The sequence below is a fragment of the Bombina bombina genome, chromosome 7, assembly GCF_027579735.1.
Source record: "Bombina bombina isolate aBomBom1 chromosome 7, aBomBom1.pri, whole genome shotgun sequence".
NCBI lineage: Eukaryota > Metazoa > Chordata > Amphibia > Anura > Bombinatoridae > Bombina > Bombina bombina.
The window spans coordinates 66,347,621-66,364,409 of NC_069505.1; the positions used below are offsets into that span (position 1 = coordinate 66,347,621).

Here is a 16,789-nt window from a genome sequence, read left to right on the forward strand (position 1 = left end):
CATTACAAGTGGCTGGTTATTGCTACCACGAGCTTGCGGTAGCAATTAGCACTTATAACATTAACCAGAGATCAGATCTCTGTTTAATTTTATAAATGTGCCCCAAATGGCCCTAAAATACTGTCTAGCGTATTTTATTAAAAATTAAAAGGTAGCAGCATCTTTATTTTTTATTATAATTACTGCTCTAAGCAATATTTTGGGGCTAAAGTTGGCGGGAATGGGGTGTTAGAACAAAATGCCACTGAAAAGTGCCTTTACATTGAGGTATAAGGGAACTGGTTGTTCCCTGTAAATATATTTGTATATGCAGGCAAGAGAGGCATCTGATTTGAAAAGTCTAAGCATAATTCAATAACTGAAATGCATGGTTTACCAACAGCCTCACATCTTTCCAGTTTACATTTGAAAAATTCAAGTTTGACTATACAGGAAATATTTAGCATCAAAGAAGTTTCACAACTACAATTATCTGCAATTAGAGCAGAGCGGAAAGACTGAAGCATGAGACAGGGGAGAAATATCACTGAAGTAGATTTTAAGTCAAAGGCTGCCCAACAACATTAGTTGTGGACAAGGTGCAGGGGATCCACATGTATGAATAGAGCTTCTCTGTAAAGGTGGCATTGAAAGTGTAAATAGAGGTCATGTTATCTGCATTGTAGAATGAGATCTGACCTCCCTCATAATCTACATAAACACCATTTCTCTTGGGCTTTGTGGCCAACTCCAGAGACTTTGATGGAGATTTCAGGGCCTTGTAGGCATTGCCATTCCTTAGCCAGATGGCCCAGTAACCATACTTAGGGTTGAGCTTGATCTTTCCCTTGCGATTACTGGATTCTCTGGCCATGCCAACATCCCAGGCAGTCTTTTCGCCAACTTTCACTTCCCAGCAGTGATGCCCTGAATCAAAGCCTTGAGATCCCAGAACAAGAATACACTGGCTGAAATGCTTTGGGTTGTCAGGGAGTGGGAGTTTGGCATCTCTGTACTTAACACTGGTCAGCACATCAGACAGAAGCAAGTTATGGTGAGCAGTGCTTGGACCTCGCATCATTGGAGACAGGTACAGGACAATAAGAGATTTTATCTCCTTCCATAAAATGTATTGGGTGGGTCCTTTAAATGTTCTCTGACACAGATCCTTGGAAAGGAAGGTGTTACCAGAAGATATAACTTTATTCTGCTGCTCCTGACACTTGTCAACAAAAGATTTTATGTCTGTAAGGAAGGAGATGGCGTCCTTTTCATTCATTCGTTTCTCAGCCACAGAGATTGTTGTCTCGTTTTTCCTGCATCTTGACCAGGTTCTGCTCCATTTCCTTCAGCAAACTATCTCCCTGTTCCTTCAGCTGCTCTAATAGCTTCTCCTCACAAAGCTTCAGAAACTTGTGTATCTTTTCAAACACATTGGTCTTGTGTTGATCTATCTTTTCATTCAGCTGGCTAGTTAGCTGCTCAATCATTTTTAGAGAAGCTTCCAACGGGGATACGATAGCTGTAAGCTCTTCCCTGTATACACCCACTGCATCAAATATGGGCAGGAAGTTATGGTTGACATGTTTAAGAGAATCCCAACAAATGACACAGCTAAGGGTACCATCATCGTTGCAGAACAGCTTCAGCCTCTTATCATGTACAGGGCAGTTCTCCATTGAATGTGCCTTCCCTACTGGAGTAGCAGAGGCACTGGAACTGGCAGCCTTTTTAACCAAGTTTGCTAGGGCTCGGTTGGTGGTGTATTTGTTCTCAGAGAGAGTCTTATTACAGCCTGGACATAAGAATGAATCCTTGCCCTGCCAGGCCTTGTCAATGCAGTTTCAGCAGAAGTTATGGCCACACCCCACCATTACAGGATCTTTAAAATGCTCAAGACACACAGGGCAGGTCATTTATTCAGCAAAAACACCAGCCTTTCCAGAGTTTGATACTGGTTCAACAGCTTCTACCTTTAATTTCTCCGGTTCTTTTTCGTGTTCCTCAACTTTTCTGTGGGGTCCTGGATTCTGTCTGCTCTGTGATATCCGTCATCTCCTGGACATTCCCATTGGTCTTGTTTGCCTCTTCTTTTACTAGTTTGGACAACACCAATCGAGTTTTGTCCACCCACTCATTTTGGCGACGATTCAAGCCAACTTAATGCACATAATACTCCTCTCTTCCAGCTTGCTTGTTCATTCTGGTCTTTACAATCTCAGCATCATGCAGAGTGCTGTCAGACCGCTTGCACGAGTACGTGTTTCCAACCTTGACTGCTCAACCTCCTTGGATTCTTCGTTTTCCTCATCTCCGTCATCCTCCTCGTTATCTTCCTCTTCTGCCTCATCGCTAACTGGGGATTCATCAGGGTTACTGTCGGCCTCATTGGCTTATAATAAATTGTTTTTTTTTTTTGTTTCAGTGGCTGGGTTAGCAACAGAGGCCATAGCTAGTCACGTAGGTGTCAGCAGCATGAAAAAGAAATGTATGCTTACCTGATAAATGTATTTCTTTTTTGACATGATGAGTCCACGGATCATCTAATTACTATTGGGAATATCACTCCTGCCCAACAGGAGGCGACACAAAGCACCACAGCAAAGCTGTTAAATATCACCTCCCTTCCTTCCTACCCCAGTCATTCAACCAAAGTAAAGGAGAGAAAGGAAGCAACAAGGTGCAGAGGTGTCTGAAGTTTATAACAAAAAACAACCTGTCTATAGAACAGGGCAGGCCGTGGACTCATCGTGTCAATAAAGAAATACATTTATCAGGTAAGCATACATTTTTTTTTTCTTTTTAATGACACGATGAGTCCACGGATCATCTAATTACGATTGGGAATCAATACCCAAGCTAGAGTACACAGATGATAAGGGAGGGACAAGACAGGGAACCTAAACGGAAGGCACCACGGCTTGAGGAACCTTTCTCCCAAAAGTGGCCTCAGCCGAGGCAAAAGTATCAAATTTGTCGAATTTTGAAAAAGTGTGAAGAGAGGACCAAGTTGCAGCCTTGCAAATCTGATCTACAGAAGCTTAATTTTTGAATGCCCATGAGGAAGAAACAGCCCTCGTGGAATGAGCCATTACCCTCTCTGGAGGTTGCTATCCAGCAGTTTCATAAGCAAAATGAATGATACTCTTCAGCCAAAAGGAAAGAGAAGTAGCCGTAGCTTTCTGGTCCTTACATTTTCCCGAGAAAACCACAAACAAGGCAGAGAACTGACGAAAATCCTTGGTCGCCTGTATGTAAAATTTTAGAGCACGAACCACGTCTAAATTTTGTAGAAGTCGTTCCTTCTGAGAAGAAGGATTAGGACACAATGAAGGAACCACAATCTCCTGATTAATGTTCCTGTCAGAAAAAAACTTTAGGAAGAAAACCTACCTTTGTACGTAAAAAATACCTTATCCGAATGAAAAATAACGTAAGGTGACTCATACTGTAATGCCGAGAGCTCTGACACTTTACGAGCAGAAGAAATAGCCACTAGAAACAAAACTTTCCAAGATAACAACTTAATATCTAAGGAATGCATAGGCTCAAACAGAGCCCCTTGAAGAACTTTAAGAACTAAATTAAGACTCCAGGGAGGAGTAACTGGTTTGAACACAGGCCTGATCCTGACTAAGGCCTGACAAAACGACTGCACGTCTGGAATGTATGACAGACGTTTGTGTAACAAAATAGACAAGGCAGATATTTGACCCTTTAGGGAACTTGCCGATAATCCTTTCTCCAAACCTTCTTGGAGAAATGACAAAATTCTAGGAATCCTAACTCTACTCCAAGAGTAGCCTTTGGATTCACACCAATATAGGTATTTACAACATATCTTATGGTAAATCCTTCTAGTCACAGGTTTACGAGCCTGGATCATGGTCTCAATGACCGAATCTGAAAATCCCTGTTTAGATAAAATTAAGCGTTCAATCTCCATGCAGTCAGCTTCAGAGAAACTAGATTTGGATGAAGAAAGGGCCCCTGAAGTAGAAGGTCCTTCCTCAATGGAAGTCTCCAAGGTGGAAGAGATGACATTTCCACCAGGTCTGCATACCAAATCCTGCAAGGCCAAGCCGGTGCAATGAGGATCACCGACGCCCTCTCCTGCTTGATTCGAGCAATGACCCTAGGGAGAAGAGTGAACTAAGGAAATAGGTATGCCAGACTGAAATTCCAAGGTACCGCCAGGGCATCTGTCAACACCAACCTGAGGGTCCCTTGACCTCGATCCATACCTCGGAAGCTTAGTATTCTGTCAAAATGCCATGAGATCCAATTCCGGCTGACCCCATTCAAGAATCAGGCTGGAGAACACTTCCGGATGAAGTTCCCACTCTCCCGGGTGAAAGGTCTGTCTGCTCAGGAAGTCCGCCTCCCAGTTGTCTACCCCTGGGATGTGGATTGCGGATAGACAGCAAGAGTGAGTCTCCACCAACCGAATTATCTTGGCTACCTCTGTCATAGCTAAGGAACTCTGCGTTCCTCCCTGATGATTGATGTAAGCCATTGAAGTTATGTTGTCTGACTGGAACCTGATAAACCAGAAGAGCATTGAAGATCGCTCTCAGCTCCAGAATGTTTATAGGCAGAACAGACTCTGACTGAGTCCAAACTCCCTGAACCTTTAGGGAGCCCCAGACTGCTCCCCATCCTAGAAGGCTGGCGTCTGTTGTCACAATCACCCAGGAGGGTCTGCGAAAGCATGTTCCCTGGGAGAGATGATCCTGAGACAACCACCATTGAAGAGAATCCCTTGTCTCCTGCTCCAGTAGAATTTGTGGAGACAAATCCGCATAATCTCCATTCCACTGACTGAGCATGTTTAACTGCAGAGGTCTGAGGTGGAAACGAGCAAACAGGATAATGTCCATTGCCGCCACCATCAGCCCGATTACCTCCATGCACTGAGCCACTGATGGCCGAGGAGTAGACTGAAGCGCTAGGCAGGAATTGAAAATCTTTGATTTCCTGACTTCTGTCAGAAAAATCATCATTGATAGGAAATCAATTATGGTTCCCAAGAAAGTTACCCTTGTATTTGGAACTAAGGAGCTCTTTTCCAAATTTACCTTCTAACCGTGAGATCGCAGGAAGAACAACAACATTTCCGTGTGGGACCTTGCTTGTTGAAAGGATGGCGCCTGGACCAGGATGCCGTCCAGATAGGGCACCACTGCAATTCCCCGTAATCGGAGCACCGCCAACAGAGATCCCAGAACCTTTGAGAAAATTCTGGGAGCTGTGGCAAGACCGAAAGGAAGAGCCATGAATTGAAAGTGTTTGTCTAGAAAGGCAAACCTTAGAAACTTGTGATGATCACTGTGAATGGGAACATGCAGGTACGCGTCCTTTAAATCCACTGTTGTCATAAATTGACCCTCTTGGACCAAAGGAAGAATGGAACAAATAGTTTCCATCTTGAAGGAGGGTACTCTGAGGAATTTGTTTAGACTCTTGAGATCTGAAATAGGCCTGAAGGTTCCCTCCTTTTTGGGAACCGCGGACAGATTGGAATAAAGCCCCAGACCCCATTCCAGCATTGAAACAGGGACTATTACTCCCAGGTCGGAGAGGTCCCGTACACAGTGTAAGAATGTCTCTCTTTTTGTATGGTCTACAGAAAATCTTGAAAGCAGAAACCTGCATCTGGGAGGAAAACTTTTGAACTCTAGTTTGTATCCCTGGGATACTATGTTCACAGCCCAGGGATCCTGAACATCTCGAACCCAAGCCTGAGCGAAGAAGGAAAGCCTGCCCCCTACAAGATCCGGTCCCGGATCGGGGGCTTGCCCTGCATGCTTTTTTTTTTTTTTTTTTTGGTTTTAAATGTTTTTATTAAGATAAATTATCTTCAGGTACAACAAAAAATAGAATAGAAATTCTGCTTGGAGCTCACAGGCTCCTACAGAACACATAAATAGACAATTTAAGCCATTCAAACATTTGAGGTTGATATTTATGTGGATTATGTAAAAGACATTTTTCTCCATGCTATGAATATATGCCATGTAGATTAAGATATAGGACCATTTTGGGGGAGTTATAGTTTTCCAGGATTTGGCTATTGCCGCTTTAGTAGCTGTTAGCAAATAAATGCATAGATATGCTTGGTGTTTGGGTAGGTCGCGAATGCCAATGTGGAGGAGGGCATTTGAGGGTGTTTTGGGGAGCATTATGCCAAAGCTAGCTAGTGTTCAAAAGCAGCTATTCCATAAGAGCTTTAATATGGGGCAGTCCCACCATATGTGTAAGGAGTCTCCTTTTTTCCCACAAACACGCCAGCACAAGGGTGAAGAGGATCCATAGATTTTATTAAGTCTAGTGGGGGTGAGATACCAGTGCGTTAAAAGTTTGTAGTACGTTTCAAAAAGGGTAACACAGTGTAAGGCTTTCTTGGTAAGGGATATTACATGTTGCCATGTCTGTGGGGATATGGACATGTTCAAGGATGGTTCCCATTTAAGTAGGTGTGGAAGCTTGTTCTCAGAGTCTGAGTTTCCTATTAGAGAGTAATGGATTGAAAGGGGTCTGTGTAGCTTGTTGCCTTGTTGCCAAGTTATTTCCCAAAGTGTGCGAGGTCGATGTTGTTCAGGTTTAAATCCCCAACTAATAAGAAAGCTTCTCAGCCTTGTATATTCATAAGTCATGTGTCTGGGAAGAGCTAGTTCGGTCTGTAGTTCTACCAGTGTTAAGAAGTGCGGGGTTGGGGAAGTAGCCCAGAGGTCTGAAACCGTCTGAATTCCTACTTGAGCCCAAACATGTGGGTGGGAGTCTGGTAGGCCTCGGAGGAGACCCGTCAAAGGGATAATAGGTGAGGGGTGTGGGGCAACATGCGGGTAGTGTCTTAATTTGTCCCATAGAACGAGACATTCTCTTATTATAGAGTTACTAATATCCGAGGTTCGTCGTACATGGGAAGGGATCCAGATCAAGTCTGATAAATATATGTGGTTCGGTAGGGAGGCTTGTTCTATAGTTTTCCATTTACTAGGAGATTCTTTCGCGCCCCATTGTACTATATGCGTGAGCATCGCTCCTTCGTAGTATCTTAGAATCGAGGGGCAGGCAATCCCTCCTTTGTGGAGGGGACTTTGAAGGATTTTATGTGCTACTCTGGGAGGTTTATGTTGCCATATGTATTTCGTGAATTTGCCCTGAAATTGGTGTAGGATGTAACCTGGGATCCGGAAATGGAGGCACCTAAAAAGATAAGTAATTTTGGGCAAGAATGACATTTTGAGGGCCGTTAATCTACCTATCCAAGATATGTAGGTGTAATCCCATTTATCTTTTAGAGTGCGCAGCTCAAACAACAACGGTAAATAGTTTTCTTTAATCATTTGTGGGATATTATTAGATATCTTAACTCCTAAGTGTGATATGTAGTTATTAGTACAGTGGACTCTATACTGGACTTTAAGGGTGTCAACTGTGTCTTGAGGGAATCCCCAGGTGAAGATTTCAGTTTTGTCTAGGTTTAATTTATATAGGGACATGTGGCCAAAAGATTCTAGGATTACCTTCAACCTCGGGAATGAAGATAGGAGATCCGAGGAGAATATTGTTATATCGTCGACAAATAACGCTATTTTATGAATAGTGCCATGTAAACGAATGCCGTCTATTTTCCTGTCCTGCCTGATTTGCTCAGCTAGCAGTTCAATCGCAAGGACAAAGAGCAGGGGTGATAGAGGGCACCCCTGTCTAGTGCCGTTGGAGATTGGAAAGGGGGTGTGAGGAATCCTAGTCCCTTAACTATCGCCGAAGGAGTTGAATAAAGTGCCTGGATCACTTTAACAATTTGGTCCGGAAAGCCAAAGGTCCTGAGGACCTCCCATAAATAGGACCACCTCACGCGGTCAAAAGCCTTATCTGCATCTAATGAGATTACAGAAAATGGCTTGTTAAGTCTAGTAGATTCGGTGCAAATGTTTAGCAATCGTCTAGTGTTATCCAGCCCCTCGCGGTTTGGGAAGAACCCGACTTGGTCTAAATTTATGAGTTGCAGTAGTAGTTTAGATATACGGATCACGAACAATTTAGCGTAGATTTTAATGTCTAAGTTTATCAAAGATATGGGTCTGTAATTGGAGCAAAAAGATGGGTCTTTTAGTGGTTTGGGGATAGTTATGACTGTGGCTTCTAGAAATTCTCTGGCAAAATTCCCTTCTTTTCTAGCCTGATTAAAGAATTTAAGAAGTAGTGGAGCTAGTTCATTTATGTATATTTTATAGAAAGATGCCGAGTAACCATCTGGGCCCGGGGTTTTAAAAGTTTTCATATGTGTTATTACATGTTTGATTTCTTTGAGTGTAAAAGGGGATGAGAGTGCTTCCTGATCATCTAATGACAGTGAAGGAAGATTTAGATTGTCCAAGAAGGAGAGGATGTTAGCAACTGAGGCTAATGAGTGACCAAGGGTGTTTTCCAAATTGTATAGTTTTTAATAGAATTTTTCGAAGCATGCACCTATCTCTGAGGGTTTTCGATAGATCTGATTTCCAGATTGAATATGATGAATTCTAGATGAACTCGCTCTGTTTTTAAGCTTATTAGCTAAAAGTGTGGCAGCGTTGTTACTCTTGTGGTCTGCATGCTATCTTTGATTCAACAGCAGGCTTCTTGGATTGTTTTCCCTTGTTCCAAGACTGATTGGGTCTCCAGGAAAGTTTAGACTGTTCTTGCTTGGAAGCGGAAGAATTTCCCTTGAAATTTCGAAAAGCAACGAAAATTACTCTGACGTCCATTTTGCTTTGTTCTCTTATCCTGAGGGAGAAGATGAACCTTACCTCCCGTAATATCAGAGATTATTTCTGTCAACCCTGGTTTAAACAAGGTCTTCCCTTTGTAAGGAATCGCTAAAAGTTTAGACTCAGATGATAGATCCGCAGACCAAGGTTTTAACCATAAGGCTCTGAGGGCTAGAACAGAAAAACCTAAAATCTTTGCTCCCAGTTTGATAACCTGTAGGGAAGCATCAGTAATAAAGGAATTATTATTATTATTATCGGTTATTTGTAGAGCGCCAACAGATTCCGCAGCACTATAAACAAATGCAGAGTACAACAAAACAATTATAGGGATCAAATGGGTAGAGGGCCCTGCCAAGAGTTGCACTGTTGTAGTCAGCTCTTAAGAAGGTGATCTACAAACAGCTGGACTCTTAGGCTTACATGCTAAGGGGGACAGAGTTGCAGTAATCGAGGCGGGAAAGAATGAGAGAGTGGATTAAAATCTTAGTTGTGTCTTGTGTAAGGAAGTGTCTAATTTTAGAGATGTTTTTAAGGTAGAAGCGGCAGGCTTAAGCCAAGGACTGAATGTGAGGAGTGAAAGAAATATCTGAGTCAAATGTGACCCTGAGACATCGGGCATGCGGGGTAGGGGTAATGATGGAGTTGTCGACAGTTATAGAGAGATTGGGTTTGGAGAGTTTTGAAGAAGGGGGAAAATAAGGAGCTCAGTTTTGGAGAGATTTAGCTTGAGGTAGTGAGAGGACATCCGGTTAGAGATGTGAGAAAGACAATTAGTGACACGGGCTAGCAAGGAAGGAGATAGGTCTGGTGCAGAGAAGTAGATTTTGGGTGTCGTCAGCATACAAGTGATGTTGTAAACCATGGGACTTTATTAGGGAACCTAGTGATGACGTGTAGACTGAGAAGAGAAGGGGTCCGAGGAGAGAGCCTTGCGGTACTCCAACAGAAAGTGGTGACGGGGCAGAGGAGGCCCCAGAGAAGGCTACACTAAAGGTACGGTTTGACAGGTAGGAAGAGAGCCACGAGAGGGCTGTGTCACAGATGCCAAAGGATTGGAGGGTTTGGAGCAAAAGAGGGTGGTCAATAGTGTCAAAGGCTGCGGACAGATCAAGGAGGATAAGCAGAGAGAAGTGGCATTTTGATTTTGCTGTAAGTAGGTCGTTGGTAACCTTAACAATGGCTGTCTCTGTGGAGTGATGGGGACGAAATCCAGATTGCAGTGGGTCAAGGAGGGAGTTTATTGTAAGGAAATGGGATAGGCATGCATAAACTAGTTTTTTGAGAAGCTTTGATGCAAGAGGGAGGAGGGAAATAGGGCGGTAGTTGGATGGGGATGTTTGATCAAGAGAAAGTTTTTTGAGGATAGGTGTGACCAGTGCATGTTTCAGCGATGAGGGAAATATACCAGTGCTGAGGGAGAGGTTGAAAGTGTGTGTGAGTATAGGGGTAAGGGTAGCAGAGAGGGAGGGAAGTAGCAGTGAGGGGATAGGGTCAAGGGGACAGGTAGTGAGGTGACAGTGCAGTATAAGTGCCGAAACTTCTTCTTCAGTAGCAGGGGAGAATGAGCTAAGTTTAAGGTTATGTGGGTTGTGGTTAATTGAGAGCATTTGAGGGAGTGAGAGAATGGAATTATGTTGAGAGCTGATTTCATTTCTGATGGAGTTGATTTTGTTATTGAAGTTGCTGGCAAAGTCTTGAGCTGACAGAGAAGTTGTATTAGGAGGTGGGGGAGGGCGTAGAAGGGTATTGAAAGTGGAGAACAAACGTTTTGGATTTGAAGAAAGATTAGAGATAAGAGTAGAGAAGTAGTGTTGCTGATGGAAATTAAGTGCAGAACAGTAAGAGTTCAAGATAAATTTGTAATGTTGAACATCAGCTGAACTCCTAGATTTTCTCCAGTGCCGCTCAGCAGTAAGGGAACATCTGCATAGGTATCGTGTCAGAGGAGTATGCCAGGGCTGAGGATTAGTGTTTGATTTCCGAGCTATGGTAAGAGGGGCGAGATTATCAAGGACGGATGTAAGGGTGGAATTATAGTGGCAGATAGATTGGTCAGGGCAGGAAAAGGAGGAGAAGAATGAGAGGAGAGGTTTGAGGGAATTAGAAAGCTGTTGTTGATCTAATGACATAATGCTTCTGTGAAGTTTGGTGTGAGGAGCAGAAGGAGGGAGAGTTGTAGGGAGGGATGATATGTTGCAAGTAAGGAGATGGAGGTCAGAAAGAGGAAAGGGGGAGTTTGTGAAGTTTGAGAGAGTGCATCAATAGCTAAAGATCAGGTCAAGGGAGTGACCATCTTTGTGAGTGGGAGAATCAGTCCATTGTGACAAACCGAAAGAGGAAGTGAGTTGCAGAGGTTGTTTTGCAGAGGAGGCAGTGGGATTGTCAAGAGGGACGTTGAAGTCACCAAGAATGAGGGAAGGGGTGTCTGAGGAAAGGAAATAAGCTAGCTAGGCAGCCAAGTGATCTAGAAATTGAGTTAAGGAGTCAGGAGGACAGTATATGACTGCAACACGTATAGAAAGAGGAGAGAATAAGCGAATCATGTGGGTTTCGAATTAGGAAAATGTGAGGGAAGAGATGGTATGTATTTGTTGAAAGGTGCAGCGAGAGGAAAGTAAAATACCTACACCACCTCCTTGTCTATTACCAGACCTAGGAGTGTGGCTGAAGTGGAGACCCCCATGTGACAGAGCAGCAGTGAATGCTGTGTCTAAGGGAGAGAGCCAAGTTTCTGTTAGGGCCAGAAGGTTGAGGAAGTGAGAGATAAAGAGGTCATGTATAGAAGTGAGTTTGTTGCAAACGGAGTGAGCATTCCAGAGTGCACAAGTGAAAGGGGAAGTGGCTTTTGATGCAAGAGGAATGTGAGTAAGGTTGTCAGAGCTTTGTTTTTTGAGTCTGTGGGATGGTACACATGGATGTGCACGGCTAGGCAGTTGTTGGGGACCAGGATTAGGAGAGATGTCACCAGCAGTTAGTAAAAGCAAGAGGGAGAGTGACATGAGATGAGATACAAATTTGCAGTAATGAGACTGCTTTAGAGACAAGGTGCAGGGGGGAGAGAGAGTGTTTAGGAACAGGTAAAGTTTGTGAGTTCAAAAGTAAGGTGAGTTTAAGAGAGATGGGCTAATGAACAGTGCAGGTGGAGAGGGAGAAGGAATAATTGAATAATGTAGTTTATTATAGAGACAAATGGCAGCAAAAAGGAATATAAAGATATTAGGCATTTTTACAAGAGAGGGAACCAGTTAAACACATAAGACACAGTATTACAGTAGCAATTGCATAAGAAAACAATAAGGTATATAAAACATAATATTACAAAAGTACTTGCCTTTTTCTTGCCCCTTGCCCCTTGCCCAATCCTTGTTCAATTCTTGTATCATGCTATTGCTAATGCCTCACTTATAAAATGTTCACTTTAAAAATGTGAACATATGTTATTATGGCAATGCACATCCCAAACTAGTGTGAAATATATGCAGGCAGGGCAGTCAGCTGAGTCCACTAAATTTAGTTGATTGCTAATCAAAGACAATTGGAAAGGCTAATTGGAAAGTTAGATTCTGGTCTGGTCAGGGTGAGATGTTAAGTAAACAGACAATAACATTTGGGGGAGGTTAAAACTATGGAATAAGACAGCAATACATTTTAGAATAATAGCAACTATTGATAAGGATTGAACATCACATGGCAATTAACTAAACATTAAAAATAAGACATTGGATAACAGTACAACAAATGTAGGACTAAGTTAACAACCTAAAATCATTTGCTCTATGTACATATACACATACCAGAAGAGAGTTACAGAAGAGGAAAAAAACACCAGAGTGCAGTCAATAGTTTGCAGAATGACAGGGACTCTATTCACGTACCAGAAGAGAGTTAGCCAACTTAAGGACTTTTATCCTATCCTGGATCTCATCAAAGGGAGTGTCTGTCCTAATAGCATCAGACAACACATCAAACCAATATGCCGCCACACTAGTGACGGTAGCAATGCACACAGCTGGTTGCCATTGTAAACCTTGGTGTACATGCATCTTTTTGAGTAACCCCTCTAATTATTTGTCCATAGGATCTTTAAAGGCACAACTATCCTCTATGGGTATAGTAGTTCTCTTGGCCAGGGTGGAAAAAGCTCCTTCCTTGGAAACCGTTTGCCAAGCCTCCCTGATAGCGTCTGCTATGGGAAACATTGTTTTAAATATAGGAGATGGAGAAAAAGGGATATCCGGTCTCTCCCATTCCTTAGCAATGATCTCAGAAGCTCGATCTGGTACAGGAAAAACCTCTACCGAGGAAGGTACCTCAAAATATTTGTTTAGCTTACATCTTCGGAGTGACTACGACCATAGTGTCGCTGTCGTCCAATGTAGCTAAAACCTCCTTAAGTAACAGATGGAGGTGTTCAAGCTTAAACCTGAAGGATACAACTTCAGTATCAGCAGGAGGAATTATACATAGTCTGAGATCTCCCCCTCAGATGCTACCGAAAGATTCTCCTCCTCAGGCTTCTGGGAGGGGGCATCCGGAATAGCAACATTTGCGTCAGTAACCTCAACTACTGAAAGTCTATTTTTCCTCTTTCGCTTTCCCTGCAGCATGGGAAAGGCAGATAATGCATCAGAAACCGCAGAAGACATGAGAGAAGCGATGTCTTGCAACCTAACCCCAGTAGGAGTTAAAGAGGAAGTGCAGGGCACTGCATGTGTGGGCGATACAAGTTGGGACGCTTGAGGAGAAAGCTGCAGCATATATTGAACATTGTCATTAGACTCCTGAACAGCATCTGCCTTGGAAAATGTTGGCTCAGAAAAAAGTCTATCCCTATAATTTAACGTTCTCTCAATACATGAGGAACAGAAAGGGATTGGTGGTTCCACAATGGCATTAAAACACAAGTATAAGTGACATTTTGCAAAGCCTCTTGGTCCATACTGACTTACAATGGATCCAAATATCAAATAAAAAGTTCAAATTTGTAATAAAATTTTAAACAGAAAAACATTACTGTCACTTTAAATTTTAAACGGTAACTTTTTTACTTTTTGCATTCATAGAGGCCAGTGAACCTAACCAATACTGCAAATCACCTCTACACCTCAGCTGCATTGCTGAGGTGCCTACCTGCTTGTTGACACTGGCTCTCCCTCTTGGGCAGGAGCCATTTCTAAAATTACAGATCTAGAACTCAGCAAGATATACAGGAACCGGACTCCGATGATTGAAAACGAATAAATAACAGAGAATGCATAATATAAATAGATTCTATACTACTATACTAGCCCCAGTGCCTGCGCCCAAGCTGTCCACAATAAAGAGCCCAAATTCCACTCAGCCTTAATGTGTGTCCCATTAGAAATAAAGTGCCCAACTTATTCTGAGTCTCTCTTGCATGCCAGAAAATAAGGTCTGCACTTACCTCCTAACCTGCCCGACAGCAAGGCAGCTCCCAGGTTTGAGAGGTCCTCTCCCTCACATGGACCTGTGAAGAAAAGACTGAGTAATTTTACTCAGGCTTTCAGAGTTAGGGAAGCATCAGTATATGGGAGGCGCAGTGAGAATTATGTCCCACAAGTTCCCATTGCTCTAAAGCCACCACTGCTCTACTGAAGAGACTGATATGGACTACGGCTACACCCTAGGACAAAGCAGCACAATCTTGCACTACTTAAAAAATAATAAACTCTTGATTGAAGAATCGTTTTCTAACACCTAACTTTACCACTTCCTTGCTCTAATGTAGGCAAAGAGAATGACTGGGGTGGGAGGGAAGGGAGGTGATATTTAACAGCTTTGTTGTGGTGCTCTTTGCCGCCTCCTGCTGGGCAGGAGTGATATTCCCAATAGTAATTAGATCATCCGTGGACTCATCGTGTCATTAAAAAGAAAATAAATCTTGTGTATGAAGAAAACAAAATGGCCAACTGTATCTGAATCACTGTACTAACCCTAGATAAGCTTAAAGTCTGTGTAATACGGTGATACTATGGCGTAAAGGGAAGTCTGCCTTAAAAAGCAGGCTAAAAGTAAAAAAGTGAGTCGTGCACCACCTTTGCATATCTTATCCAGAATCCTTTGCTGCATTGGAAACAATGTATTCAGAGAGTTTCTGTGGGAAAAGCAAGTCTTCTCATGTCTATATTTGTAAATGGGTTACACAATGAGTTATTTTCTCTACATTTTTGTATTTAGTGGAGGATTTTAAACTCACTTTTTGCCTCCCCATAATTTTAATTGTTGTTGTATTTCGCCCCGAAATCAACTTTATTGGTTAGAGAAACCAAGCCCCAAGGTCTGTGGCATTCAGTGAATTTACAGTGAAGGATTTGAGAAAAAGTGCCAAACACAAATATCTGTGTATGCACAACATATGCAACAAGTAACTGTCTTTGCTGCAATGTTTGCTACTGATAAGATTTTGTTCAGGGCAAACATTTTACTTTCAACTTGTAATATGCACGGTTCAAAAGTTTCCTTCTGGCAGTGTTCGCCTGCAAGCAAAAGCACTAAATAATGTGCCACTTGTAATCTGGCCTATATACATAACAGTGCATGCAGGTGAAAAAATATTAAGAAAAAAACAAAAAAGAAGAAAAAAAAGCGCTCCTAAAAGCTGCAGATCACCATATTCAGCACCTGGGTCATTAACTATTAATTAGAAAATAAATAAATATAAATGGCCGATAATCACAAAGGCTTAATAAAAGGAGATTTATTAATAAAAAATGAACATCAGGATAACACTACATAGAACTGGTTCATACAAATAAAATATTGTTTACTGTTGATGTCACCCAATATGAGTCCAAAAGAAATCCAGCATAATAAGATATTAATGCCTCATATTCACAGTGCTATAGTTCATATAAATATATATTGCACATAGATTGGTTCAAACCTGAAACGTCAGTTCACATAAACAATATATCCCACAAGCGTCCAACGTGAAAATAACTATTCCTGTGGCAGCCCTACAACGCTCCCCAAGTACTATTACAGACACTGCACTCTCGCAATGAGTTATTCTGTATGGGGTGCTACTCAATCACCACTTTAATGAGGCAACACAATGCTAAAATTAAATATCCACACCCTTAAGTGCCTTTAAATACCTGCATCAAATGTCTGTAGAGAGAGAAAGAGAATTTAAGTAATTAAAGTGACCTGAAACCCCAAAAAATAATTTCATGATTTAGGTAAAACATACAATTTAAACAACTTTCCAAGTTACATCTATTATCAATTTTTTTTTATTCTCTTGGTATCATTTGTTGAAAGAGCAGCAATGCACTACTGGTTTCGAACTGAACACATGAGTGAGCCAATGACAATTGGTATATTTATATGCAGCAACCAATCAGCAGCTAGAACCTAGGCTCTTTGATGCTCCTGAGCTTACCTAGATAAACAGTTCAGCAAAGGATAACAAGAGAAGGAAGCAAATTAAATAATAGAAGTCAACTGGAAAGTTGTTTAAAATTGTATGATCTGTCTAAATTATGAACGAAAAAATGTGGGTTTCATGTCCCTTTAAAGGGATATGAAACATTTTTTTTTCTTTCATGATTCAGATAGAGCATGCAATTTTAAGCAACTTTCTATTTTACCCCTTTTATAATTTTTTCTTTGTTCTCTTGGTATCTTTATTTGAAAAGCTGGAATGTAAGCTTAGGAGCTGGCCCATTTTTGGTTCAGAATCTTGGTATCACTTGCTGATTGGTGGCCCCTGCAAGCCGCTTCTTATCCCGTGGAGTTATGCAGGAAAGGCACTAATTGGCTAAAATGCAAGTTTTAAAAAGCACTGAGATGAGGGTCAGTCTGTAAAGGTTTAGATACAAGGTAATCACAAAGGTAAAAGTGTATTAAAATTACAGTGTTGGTTATGCAAAACTAGGGAATGGGTAGTAAAGGGGTTATCTATCATTTTAAACAATAACAATTTTCATGTAAGCTGTCCCTTTAATGTGTTTCCCCCAATATACCAGTAGATTCTGACAGATGTGCCATGCTGTGGATGAGAGTCTAGCAGCTGAAAAGCATCA

General features: G+C 41.9%; 1 pseudogene; it reads right to left on the bottom strand.

Annotated features, from left to right (window-relative positions):
- Nucleotides 1-538: 538 nt before the first annotated feature.
- On the bottom strand, nucleotides 539-13,912 carry LOC128636224 (nuclear factor 7, brain-like; annotated as a pseudogene).
- Nucleotides 13,913-16,789: the final 2,877 nt, after the last annotated feature.